The sequence below is a fragment of the Cydia strobilella genome, chromosome 19 (assembly GCF_947568885.1).
Source record: "Cydia strobilella chromosome 19, ilCydStro3.1, whole genome shotgun sequence".
Classification (NCBI taxonomy): domain Eukaryota; kingdom Metazoa; phylum Arthropoda; class Insecta; order Lepidoptera; family Tortricidae; genus Cydia; species Cydia strobilella.
Window position 1 is genome coordinate 6,593,000 of NC_086059.1, and position 22,427 is coordinate 6,615,426.

At 37.0% G+C, this 22,427-nt stretch overlaps 1 protein-coding gene across 5 annotated transcripts in view; it reads right to left on the minus strand.

Moving 5' to 3' along the window:
- LOC134750242 (flotillin-2) overlaps positions 1 to 22,427 on the minus strand; it is a 470,025-nt gene that overhangs the window by 153,128 nt on the left and 294,470 nt on the right. Inside the window, exon 1 of one of the 5 annotated variants that reach the window (XR_010128553.1) lies at positions 21,641 to 21,967. The exons of the other annotated variants lie outside the window; for them this stretch is intronic. The gene's annotated coding sequence lies outside the window, so the exon portion shown is untranslated. Of the gene's footprint in view, positions 1 to 21,640; positions 21,968 to 22,427 lie in introns of those variants that run through there. 5 annotated transcript variants of the gene reach the window in all.

Sequence of the window (22,427 nt, forward strand, 5' to 3'; positions counted from 1 at the left end):
CACAAATTAAAACGAGTTTTTAATATTTATGTTTGAATTTACGTACAAAGTACACTGCGACTGGAAATCTAACGAAACAAGCCACCTAACTCTTGCGTACACAGAGGTATCTACGATAAACTCGGTTGCGCGACCCATAAGCCCCGGTAGGTACTCGATTGTGACAAGAAATAATACAAGTAAGGGTAACTCGGGTAAAGTGCTAATATACTAATACGATGTACTAATTGTAGAGCTAGGACATTATACAAGAGTCGCTTGGCTTGCGCTGCGGTCGTAATAAATCACAAGCTTTCTGCCCTTGACACTACATTAACCCTTCCTAGAGTGAACGAGCACACACGCCTACATCTTATCAAATAGCCATTCCATTACACACAGAAAAAGAACAGTACTGCCAAGCATCTGCCTGGATATTGCGCTCTTTTTCACAAAGCTTTGTTTTTACATAACTCATTCGGCATTGTACTAAACAGGACGTAATTACAAGCGACTTCAGTGGATTCAGGGTATCAGGATATCGTATCAGAGTAAGATTTTCCTTTGCCTTAAATACGATATTGACGATGTTTTTCACAAGAAGGTTTTATACTCGCTTAAACACTGCCTACTCGGAACAAATGTTTGTAATAACGTGGTCTTGTCATCTTTTTTGCGGGTGCGGCGTAACCGAGTTGGCGATATCATTTAAATTAGCCTATCGAAAACGATCATCCATCAAGGAGCGTAAATTGGGGCGTTTAGTTACCTATCGATTAAATAAAAAAATCTCGTCGAATTGAGAACTAGATAGAATATATTATTCATAGGCGTTTTAGGACTTACTTAAATTCGTAAGATACCGCATAAAAGCAGGCGCCGAGGCGCCGAAATAATACTTATCATTATATATATCTGTTCATGTATTAGGTATTATACAATTTTGTTATTCGATTAATTAGACTGCTTCCTTCCTAGACTACTCAGACAATTTTTTATTTATGTCGAAATTAGAATCATATTTATCAACCATTTCAATACTCGTGCTTGAGACCAAACAGCAACCAACTTATTACCTACATACTTAATAGCTGAGATTTAGTATTTACAAATATTGGTCAGTTTCACTGAATTTTTACAAAATTCCTATAAACTAAGTTTTTTGTTTTATAAGTATAACACATATTCTTCGCTCATAAAATCAGCGTTAACATAAAATACCGAGACGGCCACATCAGTAGATTATCTCCACCGAAATCAGGACCGCAGTGACATGGTAGAGATTACTTTTATTGACACTTTCGATTCTTTTACACGTAGCCGATATAGGTACTTAGATGGGTTAGCCTCCGTGCGTAGCTCCGTGTAGTATTTAATATAGTGGAGGCAGTTATGCATTGTTCCCATACATAACCCAATTTTTTTTAATAGAAGCGGAAAAATAAATACACCGTGCCTAAATCAGCCTTAAGGAAAAAAATAAGTACACTGTCAGATCAACACTAGCAAAGACAACTATATTTTATCTGAATCAGTCAATCAAAGTACACGCACTTGATAGGATGCGTAGTAAAATAAAGATTACTTTGGCAATAATCGAAATTAAACTATCGTGAGACATATTTCAAAATATTTAGATCAGTACGGTTTCACTCACTATTATTTTTAGAAGAATCCGAAACATGTCGCCAAAAGCGACTAAAAATAATAGTGAGTGAAACCGCACTGATCTGAATATTACTTTGGCACTTTCGATCACTTCATATGTAGCCGATAGGATATGTATGGATATAGGGTTAGCCTCCGCGCGTAGATATACAGCCTACTTGAATAGTCCGTGAACACTTTATGCATCCATTCATAAAATGTCCATGCAATTTTGCAACAAGACGGTATTTAGTTAAACAAAACATAAAAAAACCAGATATTTCTCAAAAAACACTAGCCAGGAAAAGTATACGTAGCATTACGTGTGACTTTCGATCCCTTCACATAGCCGATATGTTCGTATAGGGGTAGCCTCCGCGCGTACCCGCCGCTCGCGACGGCCGCGGCGGGACTGGCCTCGAGCCTCCTCACGGCTCTGCTGTCCTGGTACTTACGGCACTAAACTCCTGTCCATGGGGACATGGAAAAATATCTGATAATACGAATTATTTAATACAATAGGGGATCGAACTGTATTCTAAATAAGATTAATCGCTAAATAAACATTCGACCATACAGAAAATAAAACATAAAACAATTCAACTAGAATTTATCAGAGAAACTAATGACGAAGCAATTGGACTCCTCCGACATATGAATGATTCAAAGAATTTATTTGCATAGAACAGTTATACGTGTCTTTCTCAATCAAAAAAGGTACCACATTGTCGCTTATAGATTCCGACTATTCCGAGATATCAATGACTAGCTGTTGCCCGCGACTTCGTACGCGTGGATTTTCTAGCTTTTGTAGTTTCGGCTCTGCGTTGATGATTCAGTCAGTCAGTCAATCAGTCAGGACACGTGCCTTTATATATATAGAAGATAGATAGATTTTGTAAATCAAGTCGAAATTGACGAAATTTTATTTTATTCAGAAACAGTAGACACTTAAAATAATCATGTGTATTGGTACAAAAGTTGCACATTCCATCGGTAACTTAGTTTTATGACTAGGGTACCTCATTGTCGGGTTATGAGGTCAAGACATTACCTACATTCTAATAAAATTTATTTAAAAATAAAACAACACTTAGATAATACCATATTATTAAGCAAATAACTTAATTATACGTTACCTACATGGCATCTAGGGGCACGATAGTGCTGACGCCAAGACGCATAAAAAGGTTTTTTTTTTAATCGATATATGCATTTTTTTTAAATTAGTATTGATTGAGTTATGTATGTCATTATTTCATATTTTTTGTATTACTTTTTGTCTGTTCTTTTTCATAAGCTTCAACAAAACAAACAAATTTTATACTTAGAACTAATTAAAAGATCAAAACTTTTTTCAACCACCAAACTAATACAAAACAGTTGTTAAGTTTTTGTGATCGTTCTGTAGTTGATGGTACAGTCGCCATAACGTCTTCACAATAGAGGCGTGTTCAGATTTTGTGAGCATCACCTTGGCCGCTTCGATATATCTAATGGCGACTGTACAAGAGCCTCGGGCAAACCCACGCATGCCGATGGTATTTCGGCGTATGATTTAATTGTTTTTGTACCTTTAAACAACAACAACAAGCTTCATCCGGGTGTTGGATTCGAATTTAATGAATTGGCTGTATACGAATTGTGTCATTAATTGTGGTATTAAATCATCGTCTCAATTTTATAGTTAAGCGTTTAATTTAGAAATGACATTTGTACCTATTATTATTCTGATTTAAGAAAATATATTTAACTCTAGTTAAGTACTACTTATATAATTAAATTATAGATATATAAGGATGTTACAATATAAAAATAAGACGTCACGTCGTACGCAGGTTCTTCATACAATTTCATGCTGATGGATTCGTTTTGACAATTTCAAAAGCGCACTGCTTACGAATTCCAACTTTTCTCAGATTTCCATTTCATTGCGTTACAGGCGGAACACTGAGGAAAATGACAGCTCCGTTGAACTAAAAATATAGCTGAAACACGTTATTTCACGTCCCGGGAACCTAATAAAGGTCACTTGATCGGTTCCGGCAATATGCCAAACAATTCTGCAGACAGCTGTTCGAAAGAAAAAAGCTGCCTTTTAGGTACACTTCAGAACAACGAAAACGGGTCACTTTTTGTTCAAATTTTGTGTAAAGTCATCCGTTTTCATAGCTCTTGAGTTTACATCTCTTACATAAAATTATTTATTTATTTTTCCCTAAATAGGGCGGAACGACGGTAAGCGCCCTGACGGGATGACGTTGATTCCCTGGAAGATGGGTCGTGCGATGGTATATGGGACGCCACTTGCGCTAACAGGCTAGCGGCGTCCTACGACCCAGACCAGCAGGCGTGCTGGCGCGGCTGCGGACACATTTGGGAGCGTCAAAAGGTAGCCAAATACAGTTGTCTCGGCGCTCAATACGAATTCGACGCGTTTGGCGTCGAGACACTTGGTTCGTGGGGCAGAGGCGCACCGATGCTCCACAAGGCGCTTGGCAAACGGATAAAGGAGGCAACAGGCGACCCCCGCGCGGGCAGCTTTCTCGCACAGAGAATTGCAATCGCATCGCAGCGCGGGAACGCTGCCTGCGTGATGGGCACCCTACCAAGGGCACAAAATTTTGATAGGTATTTTTAATTTTTAGCTTCAGTTATTTTAATTTTAGTTAGTTTTAGTTTTATATTCATGTTATAACATAACACATATTAAATAATAGATGTTACTTAGTTCTCTAAATGATTTATTCAGTCTAATGACTGGAAGCAATTAATTATCGTTAGTACGGCGTCTTACGGCGTTAACTTTAAACGTCACATGAAGTATTTCACAACAGCAGCAGTAACCTCAGCGGCAGCGGGAATAATTACGATTCAGGGGGGTGTAGTTTAGATTTGTTTTAATCTTATTATTATTTTGACTAATTAGTGTATTGTGCTTTAGTTGACTTGTTTTTTATTTTAATTTCCTATAATAATAGTAGTAGTAGTAGTAGTAATCACTTTATTGTACGCAACACAGGTTTACAAAAATAAATTACAGTAATGGAAGTACAAAGGCGAACTTATCCCTATAGATGATCTTATAGATTTGTATTTGGTATTTAATTATGTTAATGAATGGTTTATTTTTATGTGGATTAATTTTATTAGGTTAGGTTATTGATTATTGTATCTTGGAAAATCTTTATTTTGTAATTTTTGATTATAATAAATTTTCAGGTAAAGACCGTAAATTCTCCGGTCACTTTTGCCACAAGTCTTTGAAAGGAGTCTGAAACCGCTCGCCACTCCGCAACAAAAATAATATCACATTTTGTGTCATTAAATAAAGTGGGATTTATTACGCTTGTGCTATAAAGTAAAGGTGCCATACGGGGGTGGCAACTGCATCTTTAGTACGGTAGCGGCATCTCTGATGCGGCGTTGTCGCGGGCACAGTCGCTGTTAATTTCCTTGAGTGACTTTCGATGTCGCATTATTGCCGCGATTAGAACGTTCAATCTGTCACTTATTTCATCATTGAAAGTGATAGGTGCAGATGCCATCCGAATATCACCTTCAGTTAAAATTTTATAAGCATTTCATATTTTGCAACCCGTGTTGCATATCAATTCAAGTAAATACGGTTTTCGTTTGTCTAACGATCAATAAATTTCATTAGATTTAGCTAGAATTATTAACAATACGTTAAATTAACAACAAATCTGTCCGCAGAGAACCTTTCATAAACAAAAAACGTGAACGAAAAGTGAATACGCTGAAAACAGCGCAAGGAAAGTAATCCATCAAGCTGTCAGTGAATCTAAAATGTATGCTACTCGTATCTGTAGTATCAAGTAGGGCCTGACGACTGGGTAACGTCCATGATAATTCGTAAACCTTATTGCAAGCACATAAGCTATCAATGGTTAATTAAGTGTTTTGCTTTAGTACCTACCTACCACAATTACAGATGTGCAAGTTCCGGAAAGTTTCCAAAATGTTGGATAAGTTATCAGAAATTTCACAGGTAACAAAGGAAAAAAAAAACTATGCCTATACAAAAATATGAGAATATTCCGAAATTTTCAAGTGGACATAACGCAATTTTGGAAACTTTCCGACGGCACATCAGTAACCACAATGTCCACAATGACATAACTTTTATTTCGTCATAATCGTAGTCTTAACTGTCTTAAGGTACTTGCTCCCAGTGCCACTGAGACCAGAGCTACCCTAGCCATAGCGTTATATTTGTTCGGCTCATACTGACTGCGATAAGACCAAATACTGATTTCTGTAAGCAAACTACAAATCGTGTAGACTAATGTAATAAACTGTGTGTCTCTTGTCGGATCGAGTTGAATAGAATATAATAGAATAGAATATATTTTATTTGTAGTAATTGTACATCGTCATATTCAAAAATCATTTACAATTAGAACTAGAGTCAGACTCTTAGTGACTTGTGTTAATTGCAATTCTTATTGGTGTTAGAAGATTGTATTGAATTTCAATTCAATATGCGTAATTGGGTATTAAACGTTGGCCCGTAGAGAGCATTTGCGCAAATTGGCATTGAACAAAAACCTATAACGGAAACTGTTATTAAAACAATATTAGAATTCGTTTTTATTTTTGAGCACTACATACAATTAACAATTTTTCACCACACATAATTCACAACAAGTGAAAGTGTATTGGCTAAAGCGGGATAAGACAGCCATAGCTACTGTAAAACATACTGTGTAACTGAGTCATCAGTCATCATCACATGTTTAGACCCCCTAACTAAGTTACTGTAGACTTGGCAGCGATCTGAATTGATTGACGTAGAGGACTTGACGAGTTAATCTAGAACTAAATTATTGCTACGATAGCTTTTACATTGTAATGACTGCTGTAAATAATACAATATAATTTATAATTTAGCTTTGGCGAAGTGTCCAACGATATAAGCCCACGTTGGCTTAGCTGTTATTGAAACATTAAGTACCTGCAGTTGTGGAAGAAAAACGAGGTCATATTATTTCCAGCTTTCCTACTCCTAAGGTTGACATTCCACCACCGCCATTTAGTCAAATAGGAGCAAATTCACATTCAACAAATGCTGAAAGTGACAAGCCTATAGCAGAAGCCATTCCAGCTAAATAGGATTAATGATGTCACTAATGTAATAGAGAACGTCGCGTTAAATACGTAACACTAAATGCCCTGAATCCCGGTAACTCCGTTATATTAATTCAATTTTATAATTACTTTGCAGTGAATAGATGAGATGGAGAAACTAATTATGAGCAATACCGCAGAGACGGACTGACAGCCGCTGGAAAATGTTCCAGCGTTGAAAAATGGTTCATTTCTGACATGACTTTATGAGTAAGTATATAATTGGGAAGGTTACTGGAAAAGAGTGAGCAGAGGTTTCCTTCTCAAGGGTTTGGAGATAAATATAATAATAATTATACAAAATCAAAGAATTGTTTGAGCAATAAGTACAACAGTATAAAATTCTAACATACAGCAGGTTAGCGTGGTTTCAGGATATTTCAGGCAAAAAGGTACCAGCGCCACAGAACAAATGAAAAAAACAATTAGTCGGAGTCATGGAGTAATAAAAACATAACCGAACTTAAGTAATAAAAAAATAAATTTCGATCAATATTCTAAAACCGATTTTGTAGTTACAAACCGACCTGTTAGCCGGTGTAAGGCCTGAATTACACTTGTAAGTTTTACTTACGTAAGTAGGGACACAGCTTTACTACAGAATAAGATATGAATAGCGTTATCTCATTCTAGCAAATAGCTTTGTCCCTACTTACGTAAGTAAAACTTACAAGTGTAATTCAGGCCTAACACTAGTTCGCAAGTCCTGATTTTTGTGTAAGTAGTAACGAAATATCTTGTATTCGCGTAACCCACACGTGTCCACAAATGGCCCAAATGTACGTACAAGACCACTTGTTCAAACGAATGTTTTAAACTATAATTACATTTAATATAACGCGTGCGTAAACCAATATTATTTCCTACATGTATCTTTTGGAAGGTGTCAACGTACAAAACAGATGCTGATTGTGGTCTAACATTCCGCTCGTTTTGTTCAGAGCTATCAACGGACGTCGTCGGCCTGCGGTGGCCATTGTCTACTTAATGAAAACGTTGCAGCCATCATTCTGATATTCCGCTCCGCAGTGACATGCTACTATCGATATGTCCCGGAATACGTAACTGTGATTGTACTTATCAACTTATCTAATAGTGACAATGAACAAGCTAACTAATAGGTAACCATCCATTGACGATACCGAAGGCAAACGAAAAGTTCTGACATTTACTAAATGTTCAACGATGTGGAAGCAGTACAGCTATAGCATTCCAGTATTCTACGCCGCTACTATTATACTTTTTACTAGACAAGACTGCGCGACTAAAAACACCGGGTTATGTTTTTGACGCGTATAATTATCCATCTGTCTGTGCTGTGTCTTTTGTAAACTACCGGTTGGTATAATGATTAATGATTGAGGTGTCTATATCTATAACTTCTATAAGGAATAGTCTTTAGAATCTACTCTACCGAACTAACTGTAGAACAAACTTTCCTATTGAGGTTTTCCAATGGAATAAAATACAGTACAGGTTTTTTAAAGACAGGATTATACAGGTGTTCATGGATCTCATCATAAAATTTATAAGGCGGTCTATTGGTAGAGTAATAGATGCGTTCCTACTTCTTTGTAAAGTAAGTCCGGTGTAATATTTGAAAATTAGAGACAAATAGTTATATATAGCTAAACCCGAACCCGGCCTAAAATGATTGACGATTCGGACACGCCACTAAATTATTTACCGGAGATCGTGGGAATTGGGGAACGACGCCGGAAAACGGTGGAAGTATCTTAAAAGCGTAGGTATAAGGATTATATCATACAAAAAACTTTTGAAACGTTTAGATATGTCATGCCAAACTGTACCGTACCGTATTATCGATTATTGGTAGGATTTATTTCTACTTAAACGTATCTTCATGGCAGTAGCGCCTTATGAGCCGAGCCGGACAGTTGGGTACCTTTCCTTGTAAGATATTTATAGAAACTGCATTTAAAACTAGCGGGGTAGTGCTCGTCTCGTAACCTTAGTATATCGGATTGAATGTCTCAACTTGCATAAAAGTTATCCTCGGCAAATCGACGTAGTTTCAGAACAATCGCTTCCGGCGATAGGTACTGCGATTAACTATCTCAAACTAGGAGTAAAACACTCGTCTGTGTGTTATTACCTCCGTTTTTCCCCAGCATTAACGGCAAAGTTGTAAGTTGTTGATTGTCGGGCACGTGAAGCTTTAGGTATATACCTTAATAACCTGCAGAAATCTGCATTAAACATCGTTGCATTTAAAACTAAACTATCAAACGTTATCATGCCAAATAAATATCGGCGTCTTTACTTTATCAGAAGTGTGGTGGCGTGCTGCCTTTATGCAACTGTTTTCTGCGATATTGACCGTCCACCCGGTTAGGGGCCTTACAAGGCTCCTTTTATCGGTACCTAATATACCTATATACTTGGTCGCCACTCAAGAAACTTTCCCCCATGCAGCTGGATGTGTTAATACGAGTACATATTAAAAATTGTAACTTAAAAAATGGACAGAAAATCAGATTATGGCTCTGTGCAGACTAAACAAGTCATTTTTCATGAGCAAAGTATACCTATACATTATTAAGCCGTAACAAAAAGGGCGGGCGTTTCCATACCCGACATAACGTAAGTATTTCCAATTAAAAAAAAATCTTTTAAACTCTCTTTTTCATTCTTGTTCAGAAAACTGCCAGCTCACTTGCAAAATAAGGGCTATACAAAATGCTCCGCCCGCGGAGAGTTGATTTCCGAACGTGCTTGAGCATAGATAACGAGGGAGCGAAAACGTATCAATTTAGGGAAAATCTGAGTGATTTATGGTGTTACAGTTTAACAGAGCACATTTTTGTATAAGACAGATATAGTGAAAATGCCCCCAGGCAAGGATAATATAATTTTCGTCGCTAAAAGGTGCTAATTGAGAAATGTACGCGCAGGTTTTCCCCTGTAGAAATATTGACTTTTATTAGCTTTTATTGGCGGCAATGAATGGCTAGATGCTAGATTAGACTATAGATACACTTAAGCGCGCAGTTGTTTTATGCAATAGACGCAGCGTTGAACGCACGCGTTTACGGAATGTAGGGAAATAGTTATTTGTGCAACAAGAGAGGAAAGTTGGTTTTTCTTGCGAATGTTTATTTTTAGTTCCGAGAAAGCGAAAGATTTTAAAATTGAATCACGAGCGAAGCGAGTGATTCTAAGGTAGAATCTTGAGCGCAGCGAGGGACTCAAAAACACGAGATGTAAAATAACTTTGCTCTCGTGTTGCACACATAATTTTTCACCTCAGTAGTGAGAACATATTAAAGGTTAAAATGTATTTCGAATTACACAGAATAAACAGAAACAAAAAGTATTATAATATGTACGATACGATACGATACGATGCAATACGAGACCGGACCGGACCGGACCGTACCGTACCGTACCGTACCGTACCGTACCGTACCATAAAAAAAATGTAATAAAAGTATGAAGTTCATGGCCTTCACTAAATTAAAAAGCTAGATTGTTTCACTCCCTGAAGTGAGGAAAGTCGCACTTTCCTCACTCCAGGGAGTGACGAAAGTAGGCTTGTTCGAGCTGCTGAGGTGAAAATGACAATACGCTTACCGCTGCGTTTACAGCGTAAAACAATATACTGTCATTGAATTATCTGAGAACTCTATCGCACTTGTAAATTCGTACGTAAGTGTGACAGGAGGGCAACACGTCGAACGTGGTTCGCGGTAGGATTTAAAATGGGTGTGCGGCAAACGCCTCAGTGAAACAATGTCCTTCCTAATTTGGTTGGGTACCTATGTGAAACTTCAAGAAACTCAAGTCTTTGGAAAAATTACCACGAACTTGTAATTAGCTCGTACATTTAGTTCGTGACAACATTCTGGTATCAGGCACTTTTTTCCTGCTTAACGATCACATTTAACACAAACTGGTGCAAAACTTTCGCTTGACTTTAAACTTAGCATCAAGGCAAGATAGTTGGAAATAGCTCCGTGGTTAAAAATTACGAGTTAAAATCACGTCATTTAAAGTATTGAAACTCAAGAAAAAATCGTCACAAACGGGTGAATAACGATCAAAGTTGCGTCTATAAATACATATGTTTCTGCATTTTAGGCAGTTGGTTTTCAACTTTTCATACTTTTTATGTACACGAAGGCGACTCGAGTGGAATTGACGACGAAAATTTAAAAAATATGTATTTACAGGTTGAAGTATTTCTGTGCAAGAATACGCGTTTTCATATATCTTAACTTAACATGACAAACACATTAGAAGTAATGCGATCTTTAGAAATGTGTAGGTACAATATGAAATGCAGGGAGACAGTTGTACTACTAATACACTCCATTTAATGTCCACAAGTAGGTACCTCAGAGCAGGGGTCGGAAACCGGTATTTGCTCCATACAAAAATACCGGTATTATTACGTTCTTTTTCGTTCTTTTGTTTATAATTCCATTTTAAATTGTTTCCTAAATACATGATTCAGTCCTACGTAATGAGCATAAAAAAATTCATAATATTGGGCTATTTCGGGCTTTTTAAAAAATACCGGTTCCGAGCCCTGCCTCAGAGAGAAGTGAATTACATCAGGACAGACAAAATAAACCAACGACTGCATGTAGATTTTTTACCAAAACTTCTGGTGAGTTCGCTGCTTATGAAACATACAAACTGCCATAGTTTAATGATAAATTCATTGGTTATCGAACATTGCTTAAATAAACATAGATGTTCATACTCTATAGTTGAAATATAAAGCATAGAGCATAAAAATAGCTTTAAATGCGAACAAAGGTTTGGAAGGAGAATCAACTGAGCTATATTTTATATTGGACTGATATTGAAACTAACCGGTAATGTAGGTTAGGCCGTTTTATATCCAAGTGCTACATAGGAAAGGCAGCCGTGTAAACGTGTCGTGTCACGCCGGGTTGCAATGTTTTCATGCTGCTCCGCTTCGCTTTGCCATGCAAATCTGTGTGAGCGCGGCCGGTGCGTTTTAACGGAATTTTTCGCCATTTAGCAGGTGCTATGTCAATTTTTCCATCATGAAACGTGTTGCAAGTTGTGCAACTTGTGCAAGAGACAAATTATTAGAGACCTTAGTATATTTAACATAGTTTTAAAAACGAAAAGTAAGAAATGGTCGTTAAAACAGTTATGAGACTAAATTAATCATTACCTAAGTATTATTTATATTAATAAACTCATGGCATAATATACATTCACTCAATACATCTCCTTTAACGAAAAATTCAGCATTTTAAAGCTCCATTCTTGGGTAAACTGACAATGTGCTGCTTTAAGTAAACTGTAACAATTCATAACGTAAGTCGTATGTATATCAGATTCATGACATGATACTGCTGTAGACAGCTTAATAAACGGTTGTCACACACAATACTTTATGGTTGGTCGTAACGCGACGTGCGTGCTTAACGGCGACAAAAGTATCAGCCCTGAGTTTCATGGCAACATTCCAGAAACAATATTGCTAGTATTTAAATTTATAGCAGGCTCTGAAAACTGCGTATGAGTTGACGTGTGCCTATTAAAGCATAACCGTAGAATACTAATCGTACTTATATGACTATGATTAATATATTTCATTATTTTCCGAAAATGTAGAATTATTTTACAGTTTCAGCTCAAGGTTAATACAACTTAAATTATGGCGAACCGATATGTTACATGCATACCTACTTTATTTCCCAACTGCAAGCGAGAGAACAAAGTAGTTCACATACTACATTAGGTTCTCGTGAAAAATCTGCGGTAATACATCCCGACTGAATTCCCAACTTACCGCCAGACAAACCAGTTTAAATGTTGCCTCAATATCCGTAAAAACTTTAAACGTGGACCATATTACCTATATACTGGATGTTTAAGATGAGAGCTTGGTAACCAATCTGAGGAGCCGTTGTGGCTCACTGGTTCGAAGTTGAACACTATTGCAAAAGTTACGGAGTGGTGCGAATGGATTCAGCGGCTGCCTCGAGTTAGTGCACTCCAATGAGCCACGCACCCCTCGCATGAAGTAGATAGGCAGGGGGCCACCCAGCTGCAATGCATGGCCACTTTATAAATGAATCTATAGGCTACCTACGCGATGGCTTAACACTGAAGAAGTTGGTTTAGGTTGACAAAGCATTCACACAAGGAAATCAAAGAATAAGAATCAATGTATCGACCAAGCTCGTTCTCTCGCTGTCGCTCTAAAAAGACATAACACGAATACATTCGATACATACGTTCTTTCTACTTCAATAGTTCATGTTCATGCGAATCAGTTTAGGAGATTGCATCGTCAATAAATTTAACCCTAATACCATTTCCTCGAAGCGAACAAGAAAACAAATCAGCTCAGAGGTCGTTAAAAAGCTACCAGCGGGTATTATCGACATTAAACCCGCAACTTTATCACGAGCCAAGTCAATCTTCAAAATAGCCAAAGGAATAAAATGGTTAGAGAAGATAGTAAGTATTAGTTGGTTTTGTTGCTGCGCTGCTGTTTTTTTTTTACTCATTTTTAGAGTTCCGTACCCAAAGGGTAAAATCGGGACCCATTACTAAGACTCCGCTGTCCATCTGTCCATCTGTCTGTCACCAGGCTGTATCTCATGAACCGTGATAGCTAGACAGTTAAAATTTTCACAGATGATGTATTTCTGTTGCCGCTATAACAACAAATACTAAAAACAGAATAAAATAAATATTTAAGTGGGGCTCCCATACAACAAACATGATTTTTATTTTACACCAAATAGAGTATTTCTATTTCTATTTTTTTTTTTGCCGTTTTTGCGTAATGGTACGGAACCCTTCGTGCGCGAGTCCGACTCGAGTTTTCTATTTATTTTTTAGGGTTCCGTACCTCAAAAGGATCCCCTTATAGGATCACTCGTGCGTCTGTCTGTCTGTCCGTCTGTCACAGCCTATTTTCTCCGAAACTACTGGACCAATTAAGTTGAAATTTGGCACACATATGTAAGTTTGTGACCCAAAGACGGACATGTAACGTAAACTAATGAATTTTAAACATGGGGGCCACTTTTGGGGGTAAATAAGAAAATTAAAAAATAAAGTTTTTCTAACTATATCGTGTTTTATATCAAATGAAAGAGCTCATTGTGAGAATATCAAATAATTTTTTTTATAATTTTAGGATAAACAATTTAGAAGTTATTTAAGAAAATAGGCAAAAAAATGACCATTCCCCCCCTTTATCTCCGAAACTACTGGGTCTAAAATTTTGAAAAAAATACACAAAATAGATCTTTACCTATAGATTACAGGAAAACCTATTAGAAATTGCAGTCAAGCGTGAGTCGGACTTAATTACTTAGTTTTTGATCCGACCCCTACAGGTTTTTTAAAGACATTTCACTCACGTTTCACATAAAAAATACATTGTTTAAATTGTGTAATGTACGGAACCCTTGGAACGCGAGTCCGACTCGCACTAGGCCGGTTTTTTTAGGTTATCAACAGCAATAGAATCATTAATCAAAACAAGCAAAAATATTTCTAAATTATTTTTAGATGTGACGAATGCCAATATAGAACTTCCAGGCAATGTTTAATGCATAACTAATTGTAATTATATATAAATATAATACAAATCCATAGCCTTAAGTAAAAACTTCTCACAAGAACGGCTTAGACAGGTTTTACTAGGTCTGTTTTTATTTTTACGTACCTAATTATATTTATATCAAAGATAGATATAACTCCGTAATAGATGGATACAGTCTAAGGAAAAAACGTGCCTCGAAAATCACGAAAATTTGATTCTCGATCAGAGGGCGCTACTAGTTTTGGCCTACACTCGTATAGAGGGCGTTGACTGTTTCGTTTGTTATTTATAATTTTAACGCATACCAGTGAAAGAACATGGGTCAAAATCATATAAAAATAATTAATGCAAATAAAAAAATCATTTATCCATATTTAAATACATTTTATCGTATTTTTATAAATATTTATTTTTAGTTTTAAAGTGTGTCGACCACGTGTCGACAGATGGCGGTGAATTTACTGGGGTTACAAAATTTACTATGACAGTACCGCTCTAGTATAAGTTACTCTATGATTTATATAAATCACTAGCACAATCATAGGGCCTACCGCGAAACACCAAAATGGAAAGTTCTGTTTCTGCCTCTCTATTACTCTTGCCTATTCCATCGATAGAGAGGCAGATAATGAAATTTCGATTTTCGCGTTTCGCGGTAGGACACCTGTAAACAAACCACCTTGATGCATCAATGTCATAGTCTTGTCGAAAAACGTTGTATGTATAAGTTAGTCCATGGTTTACTATGTGCACTAGTGCTGCACTCTGGCCGCAGAACATTGCAGTTATACTCCCAATTAAAAAACGGTTTTGCTCAAAAAAGGATATGGCACAAACGTGAGAATACGTTGCGTGATAGCCGACGATATGTAGTGAATAGAATAAAATTTTATTCATAAGCACAAACAAACGAGACATTACATATACTTACGACGATATTACGATACATTAGTGATAACACATTTTCACATTTTACCTTTAATAGTAATAGAACCAGCATGTAGCAAGCAGCAAGTAGGAAGAGGTTGTCTAACAGCAGGGACCTTTCAAAAATATAATATTATAAAAAAATATAAATATGCTCTAAAATGCGAAACCAACCTTGGTGCTGTTTCATGTTTCATTTCTGTCAAAATTACTTATAAAGAGACTACATTTTCTCGCAAATCGGTTTCAAATTCAAAAAGATCTTTTTTCATACAGCCCGAAATCCGAACACGGAATTCGATGCCTTATGAGTTATATTACCCAGAAGTGAATAGTGTGTGCCAAATCCTTGAACTTGACCCAGGGTCGGCGCGACCTTAGCTGAGTAAACAGTTACAAAGTCAAGAACGCAACCAAGTGACTCAACTTTATATTACTATCCGTTTAATTAGCAATGGCAATGCGACTAATTAATGTCCTTAGAATCTTCCTGCCGTAGGCTTGTCACTGCCACCCTGCCACTGCCACTGCCACTGCCACGGCTGTCAACTGATGTTGAAATTGACAGCGATATTTACTTTTATCAAAGATAGATATAACTCCGTAATAGATGGATACAGTCTAAGGAAAAAACGTGCCTCGAAAATCACGAAAATTTGACTCTCGATCAGATGGCGCCACTAGTTTTGGCCTACACTCGTATAGAGGGCGTTGACTGTTTCGTTTGTTATTTATAATTTTAACGCATACCAGTGAAAGAACATGGGTCAAAATCATATAAAAATAATTAATGCAAATAAAAAAATAATTTATCCATATTTAAATACATTTTAACGTATTTTTTTAAATCTTCATTTTTAGTTTTAAAGTATGTCGATAGATGGCAGTGAATTTACAGTGGTTACAAAATTTACTATGACAGTACCGCTCTATCTTATTATATCCTCATTGCTTTTATGAAAGATTGCGATTGGACTTCCGTTTCGAGTGAGTTGATAGTGGCGCCTCGTGTAATCGTCGTGTAAATAATATGTTTTAAAATCGGCATTTAAATGTATCAACTCGCATAATTGTATTGGACGGGTTCGAAAAAGTACCTAGTAGTGGTTTTTACACTTTTTTAGGGTTCCGTACCCAAATAGTAAAACGGGACCCTATTACTAAGACTCCGCCGTCTGTCTGTCTGTCATCAGGCTGTATCTCATGAACCGTGATAGCTAGACAGTTGAAATTTTCACAGATGATGTATTTCTGTTGTCGCTATAACAACAAATACTAAAAAGTACGGAACCCGCGACGCCCGCGCTTCGCGGTATGCGCGAGTCCGACTCGCACTTTGCCGGTTTTTTACCGTTGTTTTGAAAATGTTTCGAACTTTGCTAGTCACGAAATTGGCTATGCGATGGTGTGTAAGATCAAGATCATGTGCAAAGCGGCTAAGCCCCTTTGTATGTACACAGTTATACAAATATTCGTATTAGTTTCTAGGATAGTATAGTTTAGAGTAAGAGTAATTTGTTATTGTGATGTATAATTGTATATTTTGATTTAATTTAATGTAGTATAAAAATTTTTTTACATAGTTTTTATTATTTGTGATTTCAATTTATTTATTTAAAACAAAATGCAACGTTACACGATATGATTTTATTTAGTTACTTTATTCGAGTTATACAATAAAAAGTTATTCTATTCTATTCTAAAATCACTAGGGCTACTGGCAACACGATCTCGTGAAATTGATAATTACATTGAAATAATCACCAACCATTAAAAGATAATTAAGTCAGTAAAAAGTTAAATGTCAAGTTTACGGTACCATGCAAATAATCTTTATATAAAACACACTATACGAAATTAACTGAAATAGTATTAGGGAGGAAACATAAATCCTGCGAGTAAAAAGACAGGAATAAATGAAAATCGACTCCGCAAAAGCAAGTTTGTTAAAGTCCGCGCGGCTTCGACTAATCGCGTTTAAACACTTCAAACAAAGCATTTGCCAAAAAAACTAGAGCTTGTATAAAATTAGAAACAATGCGCATCCGTTTATACTCGTAAGTTTGTTATTGTTGTACGGTATGCTAGTTTGCAATAGATATTAGTTTGCTTATTGTATTGTCTAATAGCTTATAGGTTAACTAGTGTTAAATTATAGCTAGGCACAAATTTTATGTTATGTTAATGCTAAGTGTAATAATCAGCAGTGGAGTGGACATTTTCAGCGGATGCATGATTAAATATTATAAATAGGTACTAAATTAGTAAGAGCCAATAAGAGTCACATGGTTTCCTTAAACTTAAAATGGTTTCCTGACATTCGCTCTGGTTTAACATAGCACAGTCTCTAGGTAAACTGTAGGTATATAGGTATAGAATGTTAGGTCAGCCGCAAGATCCTTGAGGCTAAGATTACCACATAGGTACGCCAAGGTACAATGTTGCCACAATAAAATTAAACACCCGTCTTTACCATTACCACAAGAAAATTAGTTTAGTTTAAGAAGCTATCCTTTATTAAATTTGCAGCCTACGACTTCAGTTGAACCGCATTTCAATATTTTCAATGTCGTTGTTGAAACTTGTGAATCGTAAAACTGAAGAGTTTATATTAAATCTGCACAACTGGACATTCGAGTAATTCCAAAGGAAACATTGAATAACAATATATTTGCATACGCATAATCTTATAAAAATCCACATAACAAATTGAAACAACATAGGTTAATTATCAGTTTATCACAATTCAATAAAAAAAACGTTTTATCGCGGTACCTACCTACTTAATTAAAAGCGATAAAATTCCCAGGCCGATTTTATTGAACGGTATTAAAATTAATGACTAAACTACGCAAATCTAAAAGGGTACTTTTATTCCTTACTTCATTTAGGTACGATTTTAAAGCACCAATACGAAACGAAAAGTTGTAAGATTTGATCAGTCATGCAAGGTCAGGTGGCACAATTGTTTCCACCTACTCTAGAAAAAAGACGAGGGCAGAGTTAGATGCATTTCTAAGTAAATACCTATGTACAATTGTGCACTTTCCCTAGTGGCCTTCATTAAAACTACATTTTATGGTCCACCTTGTATTGGGACAACTTCGAAAGCGGGGTAATTTGGAAATGGCAATATCTACTAAACTAGAACCTTTTTACACACAGTACAGGCCCCGTAGACAACATGCCAATCGCTAACGCTACGTAGCGAACGAAAAGCAACTGTCACTGTCACACTAATATGGAAGAGTGATAGTGAGACACAAAGCGATTCGATGGCGAAGCGATAGCGATTGTCACCTTGGCTAGGCCGCCTGTACATCAACAGCAGTACAGCAGCTACAGTAGTAGCAACACTACGCAAGATGCTTTGCTAACATTGCAGAAGCGTAAAGGGTGCTAAAGGATGAATTGCTTCTGGTTTTATAGATATAGATATGTGTCACTTTCAATATTATCCCACTTTCGAAGTTAACCCACAATGCACCTTACTAACTTTTCAGCCTGATAAAAATAATAAGTATACAATTTAGTACACAGTATAGCAAAATTAGGTGCCTACCTACTAATATTTCATGGAGGCACACTATGCTCAGGGTTTCAGGCTAGCTAGAATGTCGGAGTCAGCACGCTCAGAATTATATTCTTGAATTTCCGTTTAGTTCTAGATTCAACGCCTCTAATATTCTTCTTCATCCACTATTATTTATTAAACTTCACTTAAATGGAATAATAACTAACAAGTCATAACATAACAGATAAAACTGTTATATTTACCAATAAGATTAACGAAGATGTTCTTTTTTACGTCAACATAATGCACAGTGATTGCGTAAAATCCAGTGTTGACAAATGACAATATTTGGGAGCATTAACTCATCGACTATGACTTACACAGAAGTCCGCCGAGAAGTTCCGAGTCGCATAGAGAGGCATGGAGAGAGCGATGCTTGGGATCGCCCTACGAGACCGGAATCGTAACGCTTGGATCCGAAGCAAGACCAAAGTTAAGGGGCCCTCTGACTATCAGTCCGCCGGACGATATCGGCCTGTCAGTTGTTAGGAACTGTCAAATTTTTGTTCTAACTGACAGACTGATATCGTCCGGCGGACTGATAGTCAGTGGGCCCCTTTAGAGACATCATGGCCGTCATAGCGCAGAGAAAGTGGACATGGGCGGGGCACATTGCGAGAATGGACAAGATGAGTCCTTGAATGGAGGCCCAGAGCGGACACCCGAGGGAGCGGTAGATCACCGCAGCGCTGGGTGGACGACATCCGACGACACGGAGGTCAGGACTGGATGAATCGGGCACAAGATCGACGGGAGTGGAAGAAGACGGAAGAGGCCTACATCCAAGATTGGATCACCAAAAGGCCACCGTGATGATGATGATCAACTCGTATAAGTAGTATAATATGGTACCTATAAGTAGTATAGATAGATGAGTTCGCTATTACCTCTTTTTATTAGGGTTCCGTACCCAAAGGGTAAAAACGGGACCCTATTACTAAGACTCCACTGTCCGTCTGTCCGCACCGAAAAAAAAACAGGTTGTAACGAGAATTCGGTAGACCCTACAATTCTTATCGTAGTATATGTGACAACTCTACAGATAGTAAACTCAACTATTAACTATTAAATTAACAAATTGAACATTGTCTGTTACAAACGAATTGTAATCGCTTCAAATCAAATGGGCCAACCAGAAAAAAATGTTAGGAGAACGCAAAATTTGTTACAAGAACAAATTCCCATTTACTATACATTCTGGTAGTATTGTAAAAAATATTTTTTTCCGTGCGTCTGTCTGTCACTAGGCTGTATCTCATGAACCGTGATAGCTAGACAGTTGAAATTTTCACAGATGATGTATTTCTGTTGCCGCTATAACAGCAAATACTAAAAAAAGAATAAAAATAAATATTTAAGTGGGGCTCCCATACAACATACGTGATTTTTTTGCCGTTTTTTGCGTAATGGCAGTACCATTACGCAAAAAACTGTCGTACGGAACCCTTCGTGTGCGAGTCCGACTCGCACTTGGCCGGTTTTCAGATTTAAGGTCACATGAGTGCAAACCGGAGTTAGCGAACTAGCTTCCTTTTAGACTAGTTTACCGTAATTGATCAGTCGGTCTTGTTAGAGAAACGTCAATAAGGATCTTACAGAAACTACTTACTTACTTAAATAGTTATAAAACAGTACTTATCAAGAAAGTTTTTTTTCAATGCTTCTTTCGTGTGGGCTAAAAGTGCGGTTAGGTGGAATAATTAGTAGGAAATAGTGTAGGTTGCAACAATGTCTCAGTATTTGACAGCGCCCAATTGAAATTCTGTTGTAGGTATTATATTTACAGGGTATTTTTTTATTACTGACAATATTTTTGCGATGTGAATATAAGTATATAGTTTGTCAAAGGTGTCTTACACTAGTACTAAGTAGCACCTAAAAGAAAAGAATGAGTATAGTTTTTTGTTCTTATTTACTGACAATTTGGTTTGACCAACTATAGGTCATACTGAGCAACTTTTACTATGGGACCAACCCCGAAATCACGAAAAAAAAATCGGCTCTCCCATAGAGAATATCAACATCTTACCAGCCGAAGAGTATGAATCAGCCAATTTTTTCGTAATTTCGGGGTTGGTCCCGTAATAAAAGTTACTTACTATGACCTATATATTCATCTTGCAAAATATTACAGGTAATTAAAAAACCGGACAAGTGCGAGTCGGACACGCCCACCGAGGGTTCCGTACTTTTTAGTATTTGTTGTAATAGCGGCAACAAAACATCATGTGTGAAAATTTCAACTTTCTAGCTATCACGGTTCATGAGACAGCCTGGTGACAGACAGACAGACACACGGACAGACGGACGGACAGACAGACAGACAGACGGACGGACAGACGGACAGTGGAGTCTTAGTAGGGTCCCGTTTTTTACCCTTTGGGTACGGAACCCTAAAAAACACTGTATTCGCCACTTCAGACGCACGTGTATCAGAGTAGCAGGCGCCATAGGTTACGGTAACCTCTTACCACCAGGAGGGCGGCAGGCCGCAGGCCTGATTGTTGTCGATGTTCCAATGATTGCAAGGTGAATACAATATTTAGACTAAGTATTTGGATTTAAGCGTATGAATTTCATAATTCCAATAACCCTAAGCATCAGTTATTGAAATTGGAATTACATACCTACATTGATTAAGTGCAAAAAAAAACTTTGCGACAAAGTTCATTTACGACGTGCTTAAAAAAGTTTACGGCTGAAATCTGCTAAAAGAACTTATTTTAGTGGACAAGCAAATATTATGCTTTAAAATTTAACCTTTGAAATAATACAAAAATAAAGATACTCACGCTTTAACAACTGCATAAGTTGCACCAACTGTTAATCCTAGATTAAATGCGCTCATCCATAGCAGAGACATGGCTTCAGCTTTTAAGCTCAAGCAGAGAGTAACGGAACGTGAAAGGGCACTGCACTGTCACAATCACTATGAAACTTTTATTTAGACGAGAAAAAAACATTCGAAGTTCAAAATGATACGAAAAAATACACGAACGTTCCAATTTCAAAAGGATGAGCACGAAACTTTTTATAATATTCCCTTCCGATCGCGACAACAGTAAGTAAGCGTAAAGCCACGAACTATGAATGAAATGATCGACTATGCAGCGGGTACTGTGAACGAGTGGCGAGCAGGCTTTATCCTTTACAATATAAAGTGGAAGTTGCCCCCCGCGCGCCCCGCGTGAAACCGATCGTATTTTCTCAACGATTCGCTATTGTGGTGCAATTTCGTTGCTAACGGTGCACCGGCAACGTATTACAGGTAGGTATCTAACGTCTACATGTAAAAAGCAAAAATAAAGAAAACATTGCGCTATAGGTTTTACTTCAAGAGAAACAAGGATACATCTCTTAAATAACATGCATTTTAAAGTTTAATCATAGAGTAACTTATATTAGAGCGGTACTGTCATAGTAAATTTTGTAACCCCAGTAAATTCACTGCCATCTGTCGACACACTTTAAAACTAAAAATAAATATTTATAAAAATACGATAAAATGTATTTAAATATGGATAAATGTTTTTTTTATTTGCATTAATTATTTTTATATGATTTTGACCCATGTTCTTT